We start from the raw sequence: 19,721 nt of genomic DNA, 5'->3' as shown, positions 1-19,721 counted from the left end.
ACATCCCTGGTGTCTACTGGCCTTAAAAGACTTGGAATGAATTTCCAGCATTGGACACATTCAAACAAAGGGACACCTAATAAGAAATTCTGTTTCCACATGACCACATCTGCCATTTACCCTTTTATCTACTTGCCATGAGCTTTGCCTTTAGCAAACCTTATCTTCAGCGAAATCAACATAACCACACAGGTAAAAATATGATGGTACTGTTACATCTGGAATGACCACAGCAGCACTTACATTCCTTTTCTAGGCATGAGATGATACTTTCAGCTCATGATACGATATGGTGCTCAAAATATGAAATTATTTTGAAACAGTATTCCCCCAAGAAATAATGCTGATATTAAAACAAAAACACGGGAAGATTTTTTTCTTTAATTTCTTCACAAATCAAAGTCCTAGCCATGGCAATACTTATGATGTGCGACCTGGGTCTTAATTTCAGACCCACCAGCCTGCAAATGTGGGCGGATTTTCTTTTTGGGGGATTAAAGTTGTACGGTCACTAGCCACTCTGGTGGATAATTTTTGCCTAAAAAATACAAACATGATCAGGGCCAATGTTAGTAAAAGAACCCTCGTAAAATCCCCAAAATACAGACCCCTTTAAGTCCAGTTCCTTTTTTTTCCCCACTGTAAATCAATGGCACGACTCCTCTAGCATCTTCCAGTTGTGCAGTCATGTTGGTCATCCCTTTTTGTCCAATCGCAAGCTAAGAACTACAGTAAGATGCAAATATGCGAAGATTCAACAACTGGCTAGTTTTGGTCTAAGAAGCAGTTACTAGAGGCTGACTGATATGGGTTTTTTCAAGGCCGCTGCTGATTTCTTAGACACAGGACTTAAAGCAACATTTTTTTTTTTTTTTTTTTAAATTTAATTTTTTTTTTTTGGGGGGGGGGGCAAGGCACGCACATTTAATGTTACCACAACAGTTTTAATTCAAAATTGTAAAACAAAAAAATATACATAAAATACATAAAATTTTGTATTACTGTGCTCAAATTAAAAGTGCTACCTTTTTTCTTAAATACTATTAAAAAGGAAAAGTGCAACTTCAATAAAAGTTGGTCGAGTAGCAAGATGCTGTGTTACAACTTTGTCCAAGTCATCATCATACAATCGGAGCAATACATTGAAAATTCTGTCCGTGTCATGGTTTGTGGACTCGTCAACGTTCGGTTAAAACATCTGCTTTGACAGCTTGTGCACTAAACATTGCCTAATGTGACAGGCAATGTCGTGAGAGGATGGGTAGCTGGCCTGTGTATTTGACACACTAAATTTGGCTAATATCTTATATCCAGATTAAGGTGTAATATTACAGTTAATCTCTTTTTACACTTACTAGAACTCCTCTAAATGAAGTTTTATAACTTATTTCCTGTGAACAATAGGAGATGACCTTAGGGGATGGGAGGGAGTCATTAATGTTTCAATTTATTTGGCTAGCAAACAGCAGATAATACTGTAGACTAGGGATGCACCGATTTAGCGGCCATACATTGGTATCGGCCGATATTCACCTTGTTGACTGCCATCGGCCTATCGACAAATAAGATGACATTCACTGATGGCAGTGGGCGATGTTTATCTGTTGTGCCGCATCAATTTTGTGCTGGCTAAATGTTATGTTGGTTATCTGCGGCCTGTCTCGGACAACAGTAGCCTACCCAGCTGCAGATTCGGAGAAGATCCAATAGGTGGTACTATAATTAGCCTTATTCATATGGCGGCCATTTTGCTCTTATGTCACGCTCAGGGTGGGAGCAGGGTAACTCTTCAGTCAGCGTCTATGGCAAAGTGGACCAAAAGTTTGACGTGTGTCTGCATCTACCTTTTGAAGAAATAAAACAAAAATGGCCAGATGGCTCAGCAAAGATTGATAAAAGAATTCAAAAGAGATACAGTTGCTGGATTTAAAGTTATATCCACTAATGAATGAATGACCTGGTGCACTTAACACTAACTAACGTTAAGTTTCTAGCTACCTAGAAAACGGTACTTAAGATCAGAAGTCAATACCTTGCCTTGCAGTACTAATGTTAAAATTAACTATTTGTTCGTAAGAGAGATGATGAAGCTGTATTGGTTTGATAGCTAGCAAAGTGCGTGAAAGCCTGAAAAGTAAAAATACCGCCTTACAAAGACAAATCTAGCTAGCTAGCTAGCTAGCTACAATACAAACAAAACAAACGGAACTAGCTAGTTACTATCACATTCTGATGACAAATGCAAATACCACCTTGCAACCAAACACATAGCTAGCTACAATAAAAACAACATAGAAAGCTATATAGCTTGCTAGCTAATTTGGCTTTCATGCACTTTGCTCAGCTGTCATATTACCAAGAGCTAGCTAGCTATCAAACTAATAAAGCCTCATCACGTCTCTGCTGACTAAATAGTTAATTTTACCACAGACACTGCAAGCAACCTGTTCTGACAACTTTAGTACTGTTAGCTAGCTAGCTAACAGTTCAGTTATTTTTTTATAATGAAGAGTTCCTTGTTTCCCTGGCACAAAAGGGAAAATAACAAAAACAAAATAAACAAGCCAAAAAAAAAAAGAAAAAAAGAAACATCGGTATCAGCATCGGCTATCAGCCAAATTGTTATTTTAAACATCGGTATCGGCCCAGAATTTCACAATTGGTGCATCCCTACTGTAGACCAGCGTTTCCCAAACCTCTCCTGGAGGACCTCTTGTCCTACATTTTTTAGATCTCTCCCTGCTCTAACACAGCTGATTCAAATGATCAACTCATTACGAACTCCTGAAGCTGCTTAATAACAAACCGATCATTTAAATCCGCTGTGTTGGAGCAGGGAGAGATCTAAAACATGCAGGACAAGGGGTCCTCCAGGAGAGGTTGGGGAAACGCTGCTGTAGACCTACAGGTTTTTTGCCAAGAACAGAAGAGAAAATGCTGAAAAAATAAATACAAACACAGAATGTGCCACACTGAATCTAAGACCTTCCATCAGAGTTGGCCTGCATAGTCATCACCTCTCAATACTTAAAATGCAATGAAAGCAAGAACAATTTTCAATTATAGACAGTGCACCTCTGCATTTATTACCAGCACTACACATTTTTAGAGGGTAAAATTTTGGTAAAATGCTCCTCTGCACCAGTGTGCTAGAATGCAGAAGTCAGGGGCCCCTGTTGTGCACTGCTTGTCGCGCAGCAGCACTTCCTGCAGATTGTGACCTCCCCCCTGCCTTGCCCTCTCCTCTCCAGGAAGGGAAGCAGGAAGTGACCTGCTCCAGAAGATCACGCTGCTTTTGTTCTAGAACTCTTCACATCTCTTCGCTTCTGTAAGGGAATCATTGGGTTTCTGCGACTATGAAAACAGGAAACAAGACTCTGCAGCTGAGGGAGGCAGCTAAAACAACGCAGCTATGATCCTATTCATGCCTCAGCTCCCACACACCTCCACACTGGACAGCCTCTTCACACACGGAAACAGGGCTGTAAACACGGACGCTTCAGCTCCAAAATCACTGGAGAATCATAGGCAGCTGTTCCTCTGACTACTGCTGGGCTCTGCCAGGAGGACCACTTATAAACTGTTAGCGCTGTTCGATGGGAAGTAAGGCTTAAGTGACCAAAACAGGATTTGTTCAGGCGATCATATGATCTCATTGGGTTCTTTATTTTTCTACTACATTTGCAAAGATAATATTCCACACTGATTCAAGGAAAAAAATGTGCATCTGTGATTTCCAGTTACACGCAAATGACGTTTGATTTGAGAAATGCTCGCACAACCGACTTTTTAAAAAATATAAAGATAATTAACCAAACTGATCTAAGGTAGAGGGCGACCAATCAATACTCAAAACACAATACTCGTACCCAGAGCGACGTACAAGATGAATACACATAAAATAACCTGTTTTTTAAATATATATATTTAGAGTCTCATCTAAGAACCAGTGACAGCCTACATTTTCTTTCAATAAACTATTTCTTCTCAGAAGAAAGTCTTCAGCAACACAGCAAACAAATTTAAAAATGATTAATAAGAAATCTTCAATAAAGATATATCCTACCATGTCAATTTCCCAATGTCAAGACCACATCCAGTCATCAGCAGGCAGCTAGTTCTATCCCAGATTAATTTCAGCAGATAAATCAAAACATTTATTTCACCTGATAGGCATGTTAAAATCCTGCATTTTGACAGAGGCTAATCCAAGCACGCACCAGCTCTAACTCTGACAGGGTGACAGGCCAGGAGTACTTTGGGCAGAGATTTGAATCACCACTTGAATTATTTAATAAATCTGATACTAACAGCCATTTGAAATAACCTAAAAGTAAAGGCTCTGAACATCTGTTAATTCAGTACTTTCTCTGAAAAGGATAAATGTTTCACTCAAATCACATATTATGGCTATTTAGTAATGTTGGAATGATTGTATTGCTTAGAGTAAGAGTTCACTTCACAAACTTCTGTTCAATATTTGAACATTAATTTTCTTAAACCAGAATTCCTAAGCTACCCACTCATACCTCAGTGTTGTTACTCATAAATACAGGAGGGAACAATTATCTGAAATGTCCACAAGAAGAGCTCTGATTCTTTTTTAAACATACAGTCACTTAAGAAAACTAAATCCATTTTTCAAACCCATCAGCAGCTAAGCTTTCCTAAAGATATATTTTTTTGACATCATCAATCAGCAGTGCTCTCAACATACATTAAGAAGTTACAACTTGTTAAAAGAAACATTCAAAAAGCAGCAGTGGTTGTTACTGAAGCATCTAGTCTATTAAATGTGACTGCAAGGAAACACACTATCAAAACATAAGACAGACTATGCAAAGGCTAGCTGACCAGTTGATTTTGAATATTCCAAATATCCAGAACCCACTGCCAAGAATTTCTGAGCTACAAAATGAAATGACCATGTTCCGTGACAGCAGATTTCCAAAAGCTCCACACACAAAAGAGAGACACTTCTAAATGGATTGGCTTGTTTCATACAAGCTGTGATTTGCAGGTTGCTTGTGACTACACAACAGTAAAACAACAATTCAAGCTACAGCACCCATTAGCTTCTCTTATTGGCAGTTATTTTCATTCCTTCTGACAAATTTCGCAACAATTAACCTGAAATTTGCCCCAGGTGATCTTCCAGGGGAAGGTTTTCATCCCCAGACAACAAATATGGCTAACGTGCACCCCCTTTGTCATTTCATTGGTCCTTCAGGGCCTGGTTCACAGGTAAAACCATACCTGCTCTATACCATCCCAAAGCCTTCTGTATGAATGCCAAACATTAATATAACAAAAGCAAAATGCTATCACTGGGAATATGATACTAGGGTCTAGGGCTTAAGTGCTGTCTTTGTTTAACAAACACCATTGCAAACAATATTCCAAGGTAGTAATTCCATTGGTAATAATGCTTTCCACGTTAAAACTTTGTAGTACCACTTACGATACTAAACGTCAGATAAATAACACAACTTAAAGTCCATTAATGATGCCCTTGACATTTTTTGTTTAATGTTACTGATTCAATACTACACATTCTTTCACAAGGAAGGAAAAAAAGTCCAACAATCCATGTAGACAACGGGAATGTTAACATTCTCCATGGTTTTAAGTAACATTTTCAGGCAGCATTTTAATGAAACGTGTTTATATATAGTCTCCCATCCAGAACTGACAAGATAGTATTTGTGAACAACCAACCAATATCTGATGCAAATAATTTAATAGTAATATTGTGAACTGTATCGAACAACTAATTTAAATGCATCTACTTAAACAGAAACAGCATATGAAATTTCACCAAAATCAGCGCACAGTTGACATTGGTCGAGAATTTATAGCTACACAATAGTTACAATTCTGAAAAAGTGAAAAAAGGGAAAACGGACAAACAGTGGACAGACTGACCGTTACAGCTATTGTAGCTGATAAGACTGATATTTTGAAGCAAACAACTAAAAAAGACCGGCACCAGTGACAGGCAGTTTATTGTTCCTGTACAATAAAAATGATAATATTCGGCTTCATAAAAAGATAACTAACCAATCCGAGGACACCTCTTACTAAACGCAAACCCACTGAGACTTTGGCTGCTCCAAGTTCATCAGGGGGCACAGGAACACATCACACTTGCTACCTGCAGAACTTGCTACAACGTTACATTTCTCAGTTAAATTATTGTCACTTGGCTAACTACTAAATCAGCGAGAGCTAGCAACTATATTAGAAAGGTGAAATTATTATTGTAAAATGACAGCACTGAAACGGAAACCTGATAGCCACTAGCTAGTTAGCCTACCACCTTTCATTATGTGCATTCCTACACCTTTTCATATGCGTGTAATCACATACTGTGCATGATTTACCAAACGTTACCTATCACACTTGTCACAATACATCTGGTAACACAAGAAATGTACATAATGCTGTCTGTAGCTATAAGTACAGGCTCTCACTTGTCATTGTATCCGTAGACTCGACTGCAAGGCCGCGCTCGTTAGAAATTAGGTATATGCACACAGAATCGCGACGAGTGAAACAGCCTGCTGGCATAAACCTCTCTGATTAGCTAGATAACGTTAATTAGCCAAAGAGACGAATGAGCAGAAGAGACATCTGTGTCTTTGACAGATAATTACAGAATCTAACTAGCTAGTTGCCCAAGTTATTGGCTAAGAAGTGATGATGAAAAACACTTGGCAAAGTAAAGACGTTTCCTGTAAGACGTGTTTGGCTAGCCAACAGGCTAAATAATGGATTTGATCTTTCCAAAGGCAAGACCAACATATAGCCGCACTGTAGTAACTATGCCCGTATCTCACAATGAAGCAGGAAATAAAGATCTCAAGAAAATGCCAACAATAAGAATCATCTAGCTAGACTAGATTCAACACGCATGTTATTACCTGAACTCGGCTTTTGAGCAGTCCACGGCCTTCCGATCAGTTCTTTAAAATTCCACCTTCAGATTCCACACATGGCCCCTGCAGTAACTGAAATGTTGAAATATTTCAGTTAATTTTGTCAAATTTTGTAGACGTTTGGGACTACTCAACATTAACTGATACAAGATTTGACTCAATCTTTGCCCAGCAATCTAATCACCACACCCATACAGAAACTGGGAACATGGCAACAGCCTACGCGGAGGGGTGACCAGAAAGAATGGGCATTTTCCAGAAGATCTGTTTTTACATTTTGAAACTATATATTTACATATTTTGAAATAGTATCCTATTTAAAGAGAAATGTTGCATTAACCACACTAGTTTCACGACCAAATGTAAAGAAATATGGGGAAGAGCCGCCTTTCAACTGCCTTGGTGAACCTACAGTGGAATGGTATTGTCTGTCAGCTGCCTAAACAAAATGAAAGCAGGATGGGAAACAGGAAATGTATTTTATCGTTGATGAACAAAATACATTTACACCGGAGAGTAACATGTTTGGCATCATGTTCGTACAAGCAGTATAGTTTTGTTTTCCACACTGTTGTTGTTTTCATAGATACGTCCATTTAATTTTGTTAGCTCCTAAAACATTGAGGTAATCTCTCCTCCCCAGTGTGGTGCTTCGGGTCGTGCTCAGCAATGGAGAGATGTTGAGAAAGAGCTGAGTGCATACACTCATCATGCTCTTTTTAATATATATTTTTAACAGCCGTAACAATTACATATATAATATTTAAAACACAGTTAAATCGGCTGCTGTTAGCGGGTATTCTTAAATTTAAAAATTTAAGCGTACTATATGTTATTCGTGCAATTCATTCAAATTCACGATTTTAAATCTTAAAAAGAAAGTAAATAATGGTCAAATTTGTTACTCAAGCGACATATCTTTAGAATACCACCCTAAAGCCAATAAAAGTTTGTAATTTCACAAGATTTATTTTGTCGTTAGTCACATCTTTCAGTCAGTTATATATGTTAAGATAGAGAAGAAGTCTCTCTGGGTTGCTACAGTTCCTTTACACAATCATTTCAGATTTGCAGATATTATAAGATGTTACATAAATGTGATAAATTATTTTACTTTCCCTGGCCTTCTTGTGGTTATAGTGAAGTTGCAGGAGTGTGTCCTCATGTAACACATACAACTACCCCCCCTAGAATGTTGCAGCTGTTGACAGGAATGGAGATTACCATCAATTAAGACACTGACCATATGGGTCCAAGTAGGCTGCTGTTCAGAAATGTAATATTAACACTCATCTACAAAAACAAGACTTACAGTATTTGACAACTTTTGTATCTAAAATATCTGTGTAGTAATTGTTCAGTTTTCACCCTCTTCAAAATGCTTTTGTCGAACAGTCATACAGTGTCTTTTGGAAATGCATGGGCTACAATTGACAAATTATGCAATTCATAATAATATGAAGAATTTCTTCATTAGTATGATAGCACAGTGACTATACAAACATCTGTTTGGTTTTGAAGTTTCCACGTTTGTGAAAAACATTAATCAATATCATCAGTCTTTACTGTTAAAAAGCGCATTTTCATTTTGACATAATCTCTCATAAAAGTTGAGATGATGTGTCAAAGATGTGCTGTTTTTGTTATCAAGTTTCCTAGAGAACAGTGGTGTTGCATGCATTACAGATTTTACTTGCATACACAAAACAATCTCTCAATTTGGTCATAATGTTTGATGACTCATAATTTTATTATATGAAAGGTACATTATTAATATGGTTTGTGTAATACAGAGACAGATGGGCCCAGCCCCTGTCTACTTTAAAAGGATAAGTAAGGATTTAAAAAGAGGACTTTTTTCCATTAGGAACTCCTGAATTGTTAATGTGACCAATGAAAGTGAACAGTGGGAAAGGCTTTCCCTCATCTCTGCAAGAGCCATAATCAATGAGGAGGAGATCAAAGCAGTAGAGCCCTTGGTTTCCTTTAGGGTTGGCACAAGGGGGTCAGATTAACTCTAATTTATTTATTTATGTATTTATTAGGGGGAAAAGTCATTAATTCACAAAGCAATATATTCACCAGCTCTTGACCTGTTGACTAAATTCACAGTATGGGTTATTTTGAAAATTATAATAATAAATGCTGCCAAGGTTAATTGTTCCTAGCATGACCTAACAGGAGTAGCAGGTATTTCAGTCAAAAACAGGATTGCCTAAAGACTGTCTTATAGTATTTACTGAAATGCATACAAAGGACAATTGTTGGTATCCAGAAGCAATTGTTAAAATTGTGGGGTAGAGTGATATAACAAAGACAAAATAAAATATTTTGAATTCAACACTTATAGGAATCATTGTACTGACACCCTCTGGCATTGTGTTGAGTATTCAGATGTACCCCGCTAATGTCTTTTTCTTTGTAACAAAAGTTAAATCTTGTCTTTCGACTGCAGTTACAGAGTGCAAATATCATATACTTGCACTGTATGTTATGTAGTATCTGGGGAGAACAAAGAAAGCCAGCAAAAGGCAGGCAGATGATAAAAAAAATATCATTATATTATATCTTCTGGAATCTTTTCTCTTTCTTAATTTAAATGCTACTCATGCCTATAAGGTGCATCATCATAGTGTGGAAGTAACTTATTACTTAGACATGTTTAATCTCAGTTACAATGTAACAGGCAGCACATTAACTTTTTGTTGCATTTCAGTCAGCCCCTGTGGTGACTCCCTTAAGTAACAAACATTACATTAGGAACCATTTCTGTAGGGGTCATGTGATGAGGTAACAAAGTATCTTATTAAAAGCCCCAAAATTTGTGAAGCTCACAATGTAACTGCAGTAAAGCCCAGATAAGAGAGGTGATGCATCCTGCCTGTTGTTACTGCTGCAGAGGTTTGACCATGATGGATGTATGCAAGGATTCCTTTGCAAATGTCATATGAATCAGTGTGTTTAGATATTCCCTATAGAGGTGTACACCATTAGTCACCACCACCATCCCACTTCACATTGCTATTTCAAGCTTCAACATGCAAGTTAACATAGATGGTGTTCAATTGTGTTGTGTTACTTCCTGGATTTGTTACCTTTTACTCAATAATAGTCTCTTAATTTTGTTTTTGTTATCTTCTAACCAATAATATTTGATTATATGACTTTTGACTTACTATACAAATGTAAACAAAGTAGAAACTACACCTGGAGTGTTTACTTATCCATGTCCCAGATTGTTAGTTTGCTAATTAGACAGTTTTGTTGTTATCAAGAGGACACATCATTTGCTGCATCGGAGAATGAGGCAGGGCTTTCCTTTTCCATTCACCCTGGGGTTTTTTGCTGTACAGTTATCCGTAGTTACATATCACAATTTTCTAGTTAGAAGTAAATGAAAAAACATAAACATGGGAATAAAAGAAATACCAGTTATCAATCTTTACAAACCAACAGCTGCAGGAAGATGTTACATTCAATTTTCCCACATGACTAGCTAGCTGCTAGTAAGTGACCAGGTGCAAGTTTTTTAACTAGAAAACTAGCAGTGGTGCTGGGTGCTAGGTCTTTACCCCCTGTGAGAGAAGTGTTGAAGAGGACATCTGGTATCCTTTTGTAGCTACAGTATCTGCTCTTCAAGGTAAAGTAAGTAAATACAGGTTATTTTTTAGATGGACTTGTGTCTGCTGGGGCTGTTGGCTCACATGTCAATGTGGCTGACAGAAACAACCCATTATTTGCCAAATTTAGATTCTGGTGGAGCATATTCAGGTTGTTCAATATGATAGTTTATATTTTTGTAGCATTTCCACAAATTTCCACAAACCGAAGGCCAGGGCCATATCAAGGCAAACAAATCAGAAACTGTAAATAGTGGTTTTTCATTCAAATTCAAGACTCTAGAGTGGCTCTCCCATGATATTATTTTGTTTTATTTTATTATTGTTATATTTTTATTTTGTTCAGTGAAGTTCCTACACTGCTCATGCATTATATTTTTAAAAAGCATTTACACAAGTATACCAAAACCTACACCCACTTCAGCAATGTACTACTGCCCCTCACTCCACCCCTGTATGCCACCTAATATGCCCCCAAAATATGCCCCATCCATTCACAAAGTTCCATAGTGTGGATCTTGCAGGTTTCACAGAAACTGAATGAGATTAAATGTTTAATGCTATTGCTACTGTAAGTAACAAGCTAGCTTTCCCAGTTAATCTTAATCATTATAGCAATATCACAGAGGAGTTACAGTTCCAAAAGATGTAAAAACATACCTTTACTTCTTTACCTTCATATTTGTTTGCTTGAAATTGCAAAGAAAAGACAGAACACTCCCCTAGCAAAACAACTTTACATTTAAGAATGATATAAAAATAACCCATCTAAAAATGGAACTGAAAACCAAACTGACTAAACAGTAAAGTAGCCTCATATTAGTCTCAATTAAACTAATCTGTGAGGGCAAGTATTATTCACCACGAGTGACTATGCTGTCTAAGCATGATGCTCCTAGTGCTCCGGCATTTAACATAACCAGCAGCTGAATCTCCCTCTCTCTGCATGCACGCATGTATGCACATGTACACACATTCCCATGCTCTTCATCTTCTGGATGTACCAGCCAGCAGATTGGACTATAATACAGAGTTATGTGGCACAATAACATGAAACGCACTATGTTCTTACAAGGCCTTCTCCCACACAGTCCTTTGCTGGTCCATTACTTTGCATGTGCTCACTTCTGAAGCTTGACAGTCAGTTGCTTTCTTAGGATTTAGATATTCTCTCAAACATTTGGTATCAGAGCTAGAATTAGAATAGGCATCATTATTTACTGTTAAATATGGTTTTCTTTCCCATGCATTTGTTTTTAATATTTTAGATCATGTCCCTCATTAAACACTGGCAGTCAAACACAATGACTCACTCTCTTGAGGCCTTGGGCCTGGTTTTCACTCACCCAACTTAGCTTTATGTGTGCCCTTCTGAATATGTCCCAGCATGGCGATTTGCACTTCGACTGACAGAGTCTTTCGTGCTGCTGGTCTCAAATGAAACTTGTCTCTGTTGGCTATTCTGACACTGCCTGCACCTGCCTATAGCATTATCTATAATTATTTATAAATGAGCGAGGTCCCTCACCACATTTGTGCATTTGCTCATTAGCACTGATGCCAGAGCTTTTAGTATTCCTGTTTTGAGGCCACACCTATAATGACTGTAGTGAATGAGAGCAATGACTGTACAGCATTGGAGGTAATTTTTGTGTTTATTTTGTACCATAAGCTATACATGTTCCATGAGAACATGACTGTGCCATCTAATGTATGTATGAATTAATACTGTAAAGACTCTGGATATGGAATTTTAGATAAGGTAAACATGCACGTGTACTGTAACTGTTCAACATATGCCAGTGTGGATCAGGTTACTGTAGAAACACCTTCTGTGTACCATAGGTATAGCTAACTTCCAGCTAAGGGGGAACAGTGGAGATGTGGAGGCTTTTATCAGAAGGCATCTCCAGTGCTCAAACACTTATTTAACAGACTGAAAGAAGGCATTATGTTTTCATTTTATTTCTGCATATGTAAATTAAATATATTGTAATATACTGAGAAATATTTTGTTTACACCAGGAATAGAATTGGTAATATAATTTAAATATATTAATACAAATAAGAATTATATTGCAATACACCCAAAACTGTAACAACATACATATTTAAAAAATTTATTTATTGAGCTAAAATATTTATTTGCTAAAATATATTGTCAATATATGTATGGAATATTACATTTACTTATTTAGCAGGGGACTTAAGGAAGGGGCCTTAAGGATTTCAGTGTGTGTTTTAAGTTTCACATCTTGTCTATAATATTGTTTCAGTTAACATATCTTAAGTCTCCTTCCTGACCAAAATATGCAATATGCAATATTTGTTATATATTATCATGAAGTTTTGGTTAGTGACTGACAGAGACACCTTAAAACAGCTTTTTTTAAGCTCAACTATTAATTGTCAACTGTTAATGTTAATGTTAACAGACTGTTTATATGTTACATGCAAATACTAAGCTAATGCATATGCTATATAATGACACAATGCACCACAAAAGTCTTGTCCTAGCACCATCCTTGCTAGCACCATCCTCTCTACTCCATCCCTCAAAGCAAAACACTCAAAAAGGAACTGTTACCTTGGCAACAACAAATCATTCTGCTAGTTGAAGCAATGGTGGCCAGTTGTGCAGTTGTAGTGAAAACAAACCTATTTCAGCAGCAGTTGACAAAATAAGGAAGTTCTGTAAGATTTCCTTAATGCCATATTGGTAAGAAAATTACAGTGACCATACCCTGAAAAACAACTATGGCTGTTCCATTCTGATGCCAACATTGCCTTACATGGCTCTGACACTGATGCCACCAAACATGATAATGCACACAAATGGTGTTCAACCCCTTTGCCAATGCAGGCTGCATATGTGTCCCTGAATGCACCAGTGTGCATCTCATCTGTAATCATAATCTGAAACTTTTTGGATTGCAACAAAAGGTTGCTGTGACTTTTTCATGCAAACGGGCGCCATGCCTATTCAAATTCTTCCACAGGTTGAGGATCACTTGTAAAGCAAGCTTCCTCCAGTGAAACTCTTGAGCTTTGAATCTCTGATCAATGATACACAATTACAGCTGGCGTGGAACACCGCCGCAGCATACAGTGTAAGGAAACTACAAAAACCTGTTATCAATTCTGTGCTCCAAAATAATTGTATAAAACACTAGGCCTAACCTTGTCATGTATTGATGTCTCAGACAGACTAATGGTACTTTCACCAGACTGCATTTGATGGAAAGGATTTTGGTGGAGTTGAATCTTGCCATATTATTAGTGTTTCCTAAATTAATCAGGCAACCAAAATTCTAGACAGAACCATTCAGCATTGCATCTTTCTCCAGTCATGTTCTGGAATTGATTGCTTGGCAACAGAAAAGGCTGGGAGAGAAAGAAGATCCCCCACTAAAAAAAACAGAACATCAATAGCTCTTTCTAAAATTAGATGAAGAAGATATAAATAGCATTGCAGGTTCCCTGCATGCATGTCCACTGTCTTTCTACCCTGACAGGTCATCTTTTGTGTTCATTCTGCAGCTGATTTGTTTTGCGTGATTTGCTGATTTGTTTCAATGCTGAAATTAAAATCAGACCCTGGAATGACACAAGGCCTTTGACAATTGTTTTTTTTTTTGTTCAAAGCCCTCAGAAGACATATATTTCACATAACATTTACTGTTGTATTAGTATTAGTCTATCGCTAACAATACAGAGTAGATATTGCACACCAAAACTCTAAAATTAGTGTGGATAATTTACTCTGCATGTGTAACATCCATACCCAGACTCTATGACATGAGAAACAGAAATTATACATTTTAAGAATCACCATTTTAACAGGAACAGCAAGCCATTTATAGCACAAATCTGCAAAGATACTGAATTTTCTTCATCTGGACAGCAATTACAGCATAATAGTTGCTGAGCTGGATGTGTTGCAACAAGACTGTAGGTTGACATTCTTGGTGTGGCACTGCTGATGTAACCTTGAGTATGATACTTAACCTGAATTACTTCAGTAAACACCTATGTAAAATGGCCTGGGTAAGGGAGCCCCCCCCAAAGAAAGAAATAACAAATTAGAGGTTCCAGACAACCATAAGGCTTTAAAGCTGAAAGGGTGGTGACTGTGGTAAATATTAGTTGAATAAATTAATACTGACAAAATGGATACAACAATTCTTTGAAATTAACCTGAAATTACACAGAAAAGCATTTACTATACTGCATATGACTGGGCACACGGAGGAATCTACAGTCATAAGCAGACTGCCCACATCTACAGTCTGCACTTGATAAATTTGTCAGATGAGAGATGAACTTGTGTGCTCTGTGAGAACTTATTTACATATGTGAAAATTGTTGACAGTGGCCTTAACAGGTCTCAACCAGCTACTGTTTTATACAGAAATAGAAAGTATGTTCAGCTGTTCAGCATTTTGGTTTATTCAATCAATATGTGGGAATGAACATAATAATTACCCTCTGCCACCATGATAGACATGTCTGGGTGTGGCCAGGATCCAGGAGTGTGCACAAGTGTGCACAAATCTAAAGACCTTGCGTGAATGAGTGAATGCTGTGAATAATGATTTCTGTGTTCAAGACACTTCTGGTTGCCTAGGACAAAAATATTTCATATATGATGTAATATCCCACATCTTGACAGTAAAAACATGACAGTGCAAATGTGTCCAATTTGCAAAATGTCATGGAAAAATATAGTTTTTCATATTATTTATTTATTTATATGTACATTTATATATTTACTTTTATGAAAGCTTTATAATAATACAGTATATGGATGAGTGTGTGAAGGCACCAAAGACCATATCAAGTAATCCGCAGACCGTATATGTGTTTGCCTGACAAATGCAGGATGAATACGTGAATGCTTCTGACCCCAAAAAAGGAAAAAAAAAATTGAACCATTTTGGCCCTAATGGCAACCTCAAAGCTATAACAAATAAAACAGCATGAAAATATCAGTGTAAATGGATTTACAATAAAGAGGTTTTGTAAAAATGACCAGTCCAGTATTCATCATTATTTATTGTGGGATTTTGTTTGTACACAAGCAACACCCATAGCATATGCACTTCACTTTACTTCACTCACTAGGCTTCATGTCATCTCGTTATCAAATACCTCCCTTACGGGCTTAGCGCACAATAATATTTTGGAGTGTTATTGTAATACACTCTTGGAAAAAAACTGCTAGGTGGCTTAAAAGAATATATTTTTCAGCTACTTGTAAAAAAGGAAATACTGAATATTATATGAAATACTAAAAGTGTGGGGCACAACACCTGTTAACACTGATTCAGTGTAGATGGAATGAGAGTACCGTTTTTAGGTTATGCTGCATTTAAACCAAATGTAATTAAACACACATGTACACACATTTAAACCTAAAAAGGAGAAACCAGTGCAGTCTTATCCACCAGACATATCTCCAGGGGAGGCTGGCCGTTGCCCAGGCAACCCTCGCAAATGGCAACTGACGTCAAGTAGATAGGAGAAATACCACGGAGAGCAGGAGCTGCTATGCATAATGGATCATTCAAAAAAGGCTTACTTGGAGAGCACTAATGTGACTTAAAAGATGTGAGGCTCTCATGCAGCATCTACCTCTCACAACAGATTATGGGTTGACAGATTAGAGTTGAAATATACTCACACCGGAGCTATGTCCTTGCCTTTCACTGTGGCTGGACCATTTGAGCCCATTTACCTTTCTCAAGGCGCCCTCAGAGTTTCAGTTGCTACAGCTCGACACATGACACAATTACGACATCAAACCACAAAAACCACCACTAAATCTGTGTCCTTGGCTATGCAGAGCTATCTGATCCCACACCATTGTTTAAATTATTTTCAGGATTACGATACATACTTGGAGTACTTAAATTTCTCTCTTCCAAAAGCAAACAAGCACAGTGCAAACTAAAAAAAGGACATTCAAAGAAATATGTACCAGAATTTGCTACTTTTTCAGTTGTGGCTTATATTGCTAACTCATTCAAACTGAATCTAACCAGTATGTTAAAATATTTAGGTTAAACATATTAGTTAGCAAGACAAAATGGCAATCAAGATTTCTGGAGACGCCACCTTATGATATATCACATTTATCAAAGTGGAGACATGACACAGAGACATGTTTGTTTTAATATGTTTATATGTGTGATCATCTTCCACTCAATTTCAAGCGGTTGCTCTGTTCTGTTCTGTGTTCTGGTTCCTCTCTTGACTTGCTGCTATTGTTGGCCCATGAAAGAGGCACTGTCACAGTAAGGTCTTGCTGAAGTGTCATCATCTGTGCAGTGATAATGCTGCTCACGCTGTGTTAAAGGCACGCACATGAGGAGTGTGATGCTGATAATACGCCACTGCATTCAGAGGCAGTGCTATGCCAAATGTGTGCAGCCAAGTGTAGAATACGTGTTGTGTAGGTGTCTTCTGGAATAGTAACCGGAGTTTAATTGTGTCACATACACACTAGCTCACATGCTGTATAAGCAAGATAAACACTAGTATTTTCAGTGCATTTTGTTAAATATTTATTGAAAATTTCATCTAGTTCCAGGGTTGCTCATTTTGGTCACTCTAGGTATCTGATGCCATTGTAAATATTCATATCACATGCATGAATGCATTTAAGATAAACAATGTGCATCTTCAAAAACATATTCTGTCATGGTAGGCTGCCATGAGCTTTGTTGACATCTATGAATGGCACTACATTTCACCCGACGTTCATACTGGACAGATTACTTTTACACCACAGTGCAAGTTAAATGGATGATATGCTGTGGGAGGTGTTCAAATTTCTGTTCAAAGTGAGGAAAGCACACTTTTAACAAAAACACAGCAGAGGGATCTTTCGGCAGTTACCTCAGAGTAGCAGCTCTAATGGAAATTAACTGTGAGGAGAAGTGAGAACAGGGCACAAAATGGAGATCCAGGGGAATCCCAGTGTCCTACTCAGACTACAGGGGTGAGGCAAATTACAGGATGTGTGTCAAGCTGCAATAAACTTCATTGGAAATGAAAGCTAAAACAGCCTAAAAGTCACCTTGATTTATGTTAAAAGTTATCTTATCTTCAACAAGTCAGCCGGCAACTAACCGTGCCCTTCATGATTTGTAAGTGTAAAAACAGTGTGGTTGGCCAAATGTAAACTTGTGGTCACACTGACCAACAATTGAAATAGGTGAACCGTACCATAACCTACAAATGAATGAATGTGTTACATGTTTTATAAATGAATAGCCATTTTCACATGATTACAGTACACTTGCTTCATAAATTTCACATTTTAATTCCTTCAGGCTGTTTGATGCTGCCAGCAGTATTACATGGACAGATGTATATAGGTTGTTCTAAAAAATTGTCTTTACAAGAAATTCATAAGTTCATCAGTGCTTCCAATAAGCACAACACTCTTACAATTATCTTCTCTATTGTGCATGCAAATATTGTGCCTTAGCATGTGTCAGTAAAGATACATTTTTTTCTGTACCATACCGATTTCACTTGTGCACTTTTGTGGAAAATCAAATGTGTCATAAACCCAAGAAGTCAGTAATTTCTAGTATTATTTTGGTGGATTACACTTATATCTGGGACCTAACACGGTTTTATGCATTTCTACTAGATGTGTCTGAAGTACAAAGGGTAACTTGTTATTTTCAACAAATCAGTGTGACACTGGGTGACTGATGTACTGCATGTATTGTTTTATCATGAGCAAAATACACATTCAGTATTGTTACTACTTCACTCTTTTACCTTTGCTGAGTCAGGCAAAAACATAGAAAAGATAAAAAATGAATTGCTCAGAAATGACCAGAAAACTTGTGATCTGGTGAAGGAAATACTTATAAAAGTCCAATGACACAGACATGTGTATCTGCCACGTATTGATGTGTTCTTAGTCAAGATACTTGAAAAAGATCTGAAATATCCTTTTGACATTGCACGACCCCATAGACTGTAGCAATACCACTGAAACAGGTTGCTGGCCTTCTATTTTTTCTAATATTGCAAACAGTGTTATCCCTAAAAAAAAAAAAAACATGTAACAATGTGCCATGCATTCAGTTCCATAAAGCAGTCATATATGGCTTCTAACAGTTAGGTATTGTACTGAGACAAACATGTTTCCCAAATATAAACGACCTGTGACATCTCCAGTCACTATGCCCCTCTATGGGATAGAAGGCAACAGCTCTAGGAAGTGATTGACTGTCAAAACACCACACCTTACATTAAGCCAGACTCCAAGCTTCTACAGACCTCTGTGCTTGTAGAGTTTTTGCCATTCCTGAGATGCTTGGTATGTTGTAAAGATCCCCATACAAACTGCCTGTGTAATTGGTCTGGGCAACCACAGACTTAACTGTCTACACATTTTCTTTCTCTTTCTGGAGGGGCTAACATATATGAATCGGGACACCAAAAATAAACACAGGAAAACAGAAAGGGAAAATTTTATGTGTTGCAAAGAGATGAACACTAACCTTATACTGTGGTGAAATGTTCCAGAGCAAAGACTTTCCCAAGTTAAGTCCTTTTGTAGACGGATCGCAGGCCAACAGAGTGGTTTCAGTTCTTCCTATGCGCTCAGTGTGGGTGGAGATGTTGCAAGGAAGAGCCGTAATAAACCATCAGACAGCTGATCCACAACAAAGCAGCTGGGCGGAGGTGGGGAGAATGGGAAGGGAAAGAGGGGAGGGAGGTAGTAAATCTCTTAAAGGAACAGCACTTTTGACATTTTTGTACACTACGTCCTGCCTGGTTCGGCAATAATTTCACGTTCTGTAATATCAAGTGATTGCTGTTGCAACAGTCTGGCCTCTGACGTAAAAAAAAATTGTGAAATGTGCCAAGAATTTAAGTAATACAATTACGCTTCTCTCTCTTCCAAATATTTTCCTTATCTATGTGTTGCTACCTCTCATTCCCAAGGATCTCTGTTCTAACTTGTAGGGCTGCATAAAATGTAATATTAACTATCGCACAACTATTGTATGTAAGCCTGTGAGACTGAGAAATTTACCATCTGACTTAATATGTATCTTATTCCCTACATACAATGTTGTATGATGATTTGCCAGTTTAAAATTTTCCATCTCAATAATTAGATATCAGTACT

At 37.5% G+C, this 19,721-nt stretch overlaps 1 protein-coding gene across 2 annotated transcripts in view; it reads right to left on the bottom strand.

The window, feature by feature from the left end:
- Positions 1–19,175, bottom strand: part of LOC118769774 (guanine nucleotide-binding protein subunit beta-4) — a 30,288-nt gene extending 11,113 nt beyond the window's left edge. Inside the window, exons 1-2 of one of the 2 annotated variants that reach the window (XM_036517093.1) lie at positions 19,087–19,175; positions 6,924–7,010 (exon numbers count right to left, since the gene is read on the bottom strand). The gene's annotated coding sequence lies outside the window, so the exon portion shown is untranslated. Of the gene's footprint in view, positions 1–6,923; positions 7,141–19,086 lie in introns of those variants that run through there. The other variant, XM_036517084.1, reaches the window with a different exon arrangement.
- Positions 19,176–19,721: the final 546 nt, after the last annotated feature.

This window comes from Megalops cyprinoides, chromosome 2 (assembly GCF_013368585.1).
Source record: "Megalops cyprinoides isolate fMegCyp1 chromosome 2, fMegCyp1.pri, whole genome shotgun sequence".
NCBI lineage: Eukaryota > Metazoa > Chordata > Actinopteri > Elopiformes > Megalopidae > Megalops > Megalops cyprinoides.
Note: the sequence above shows the minus strand (reverse complement) of the source record. Positions and strands in the feature narration are given on the sequence as shown.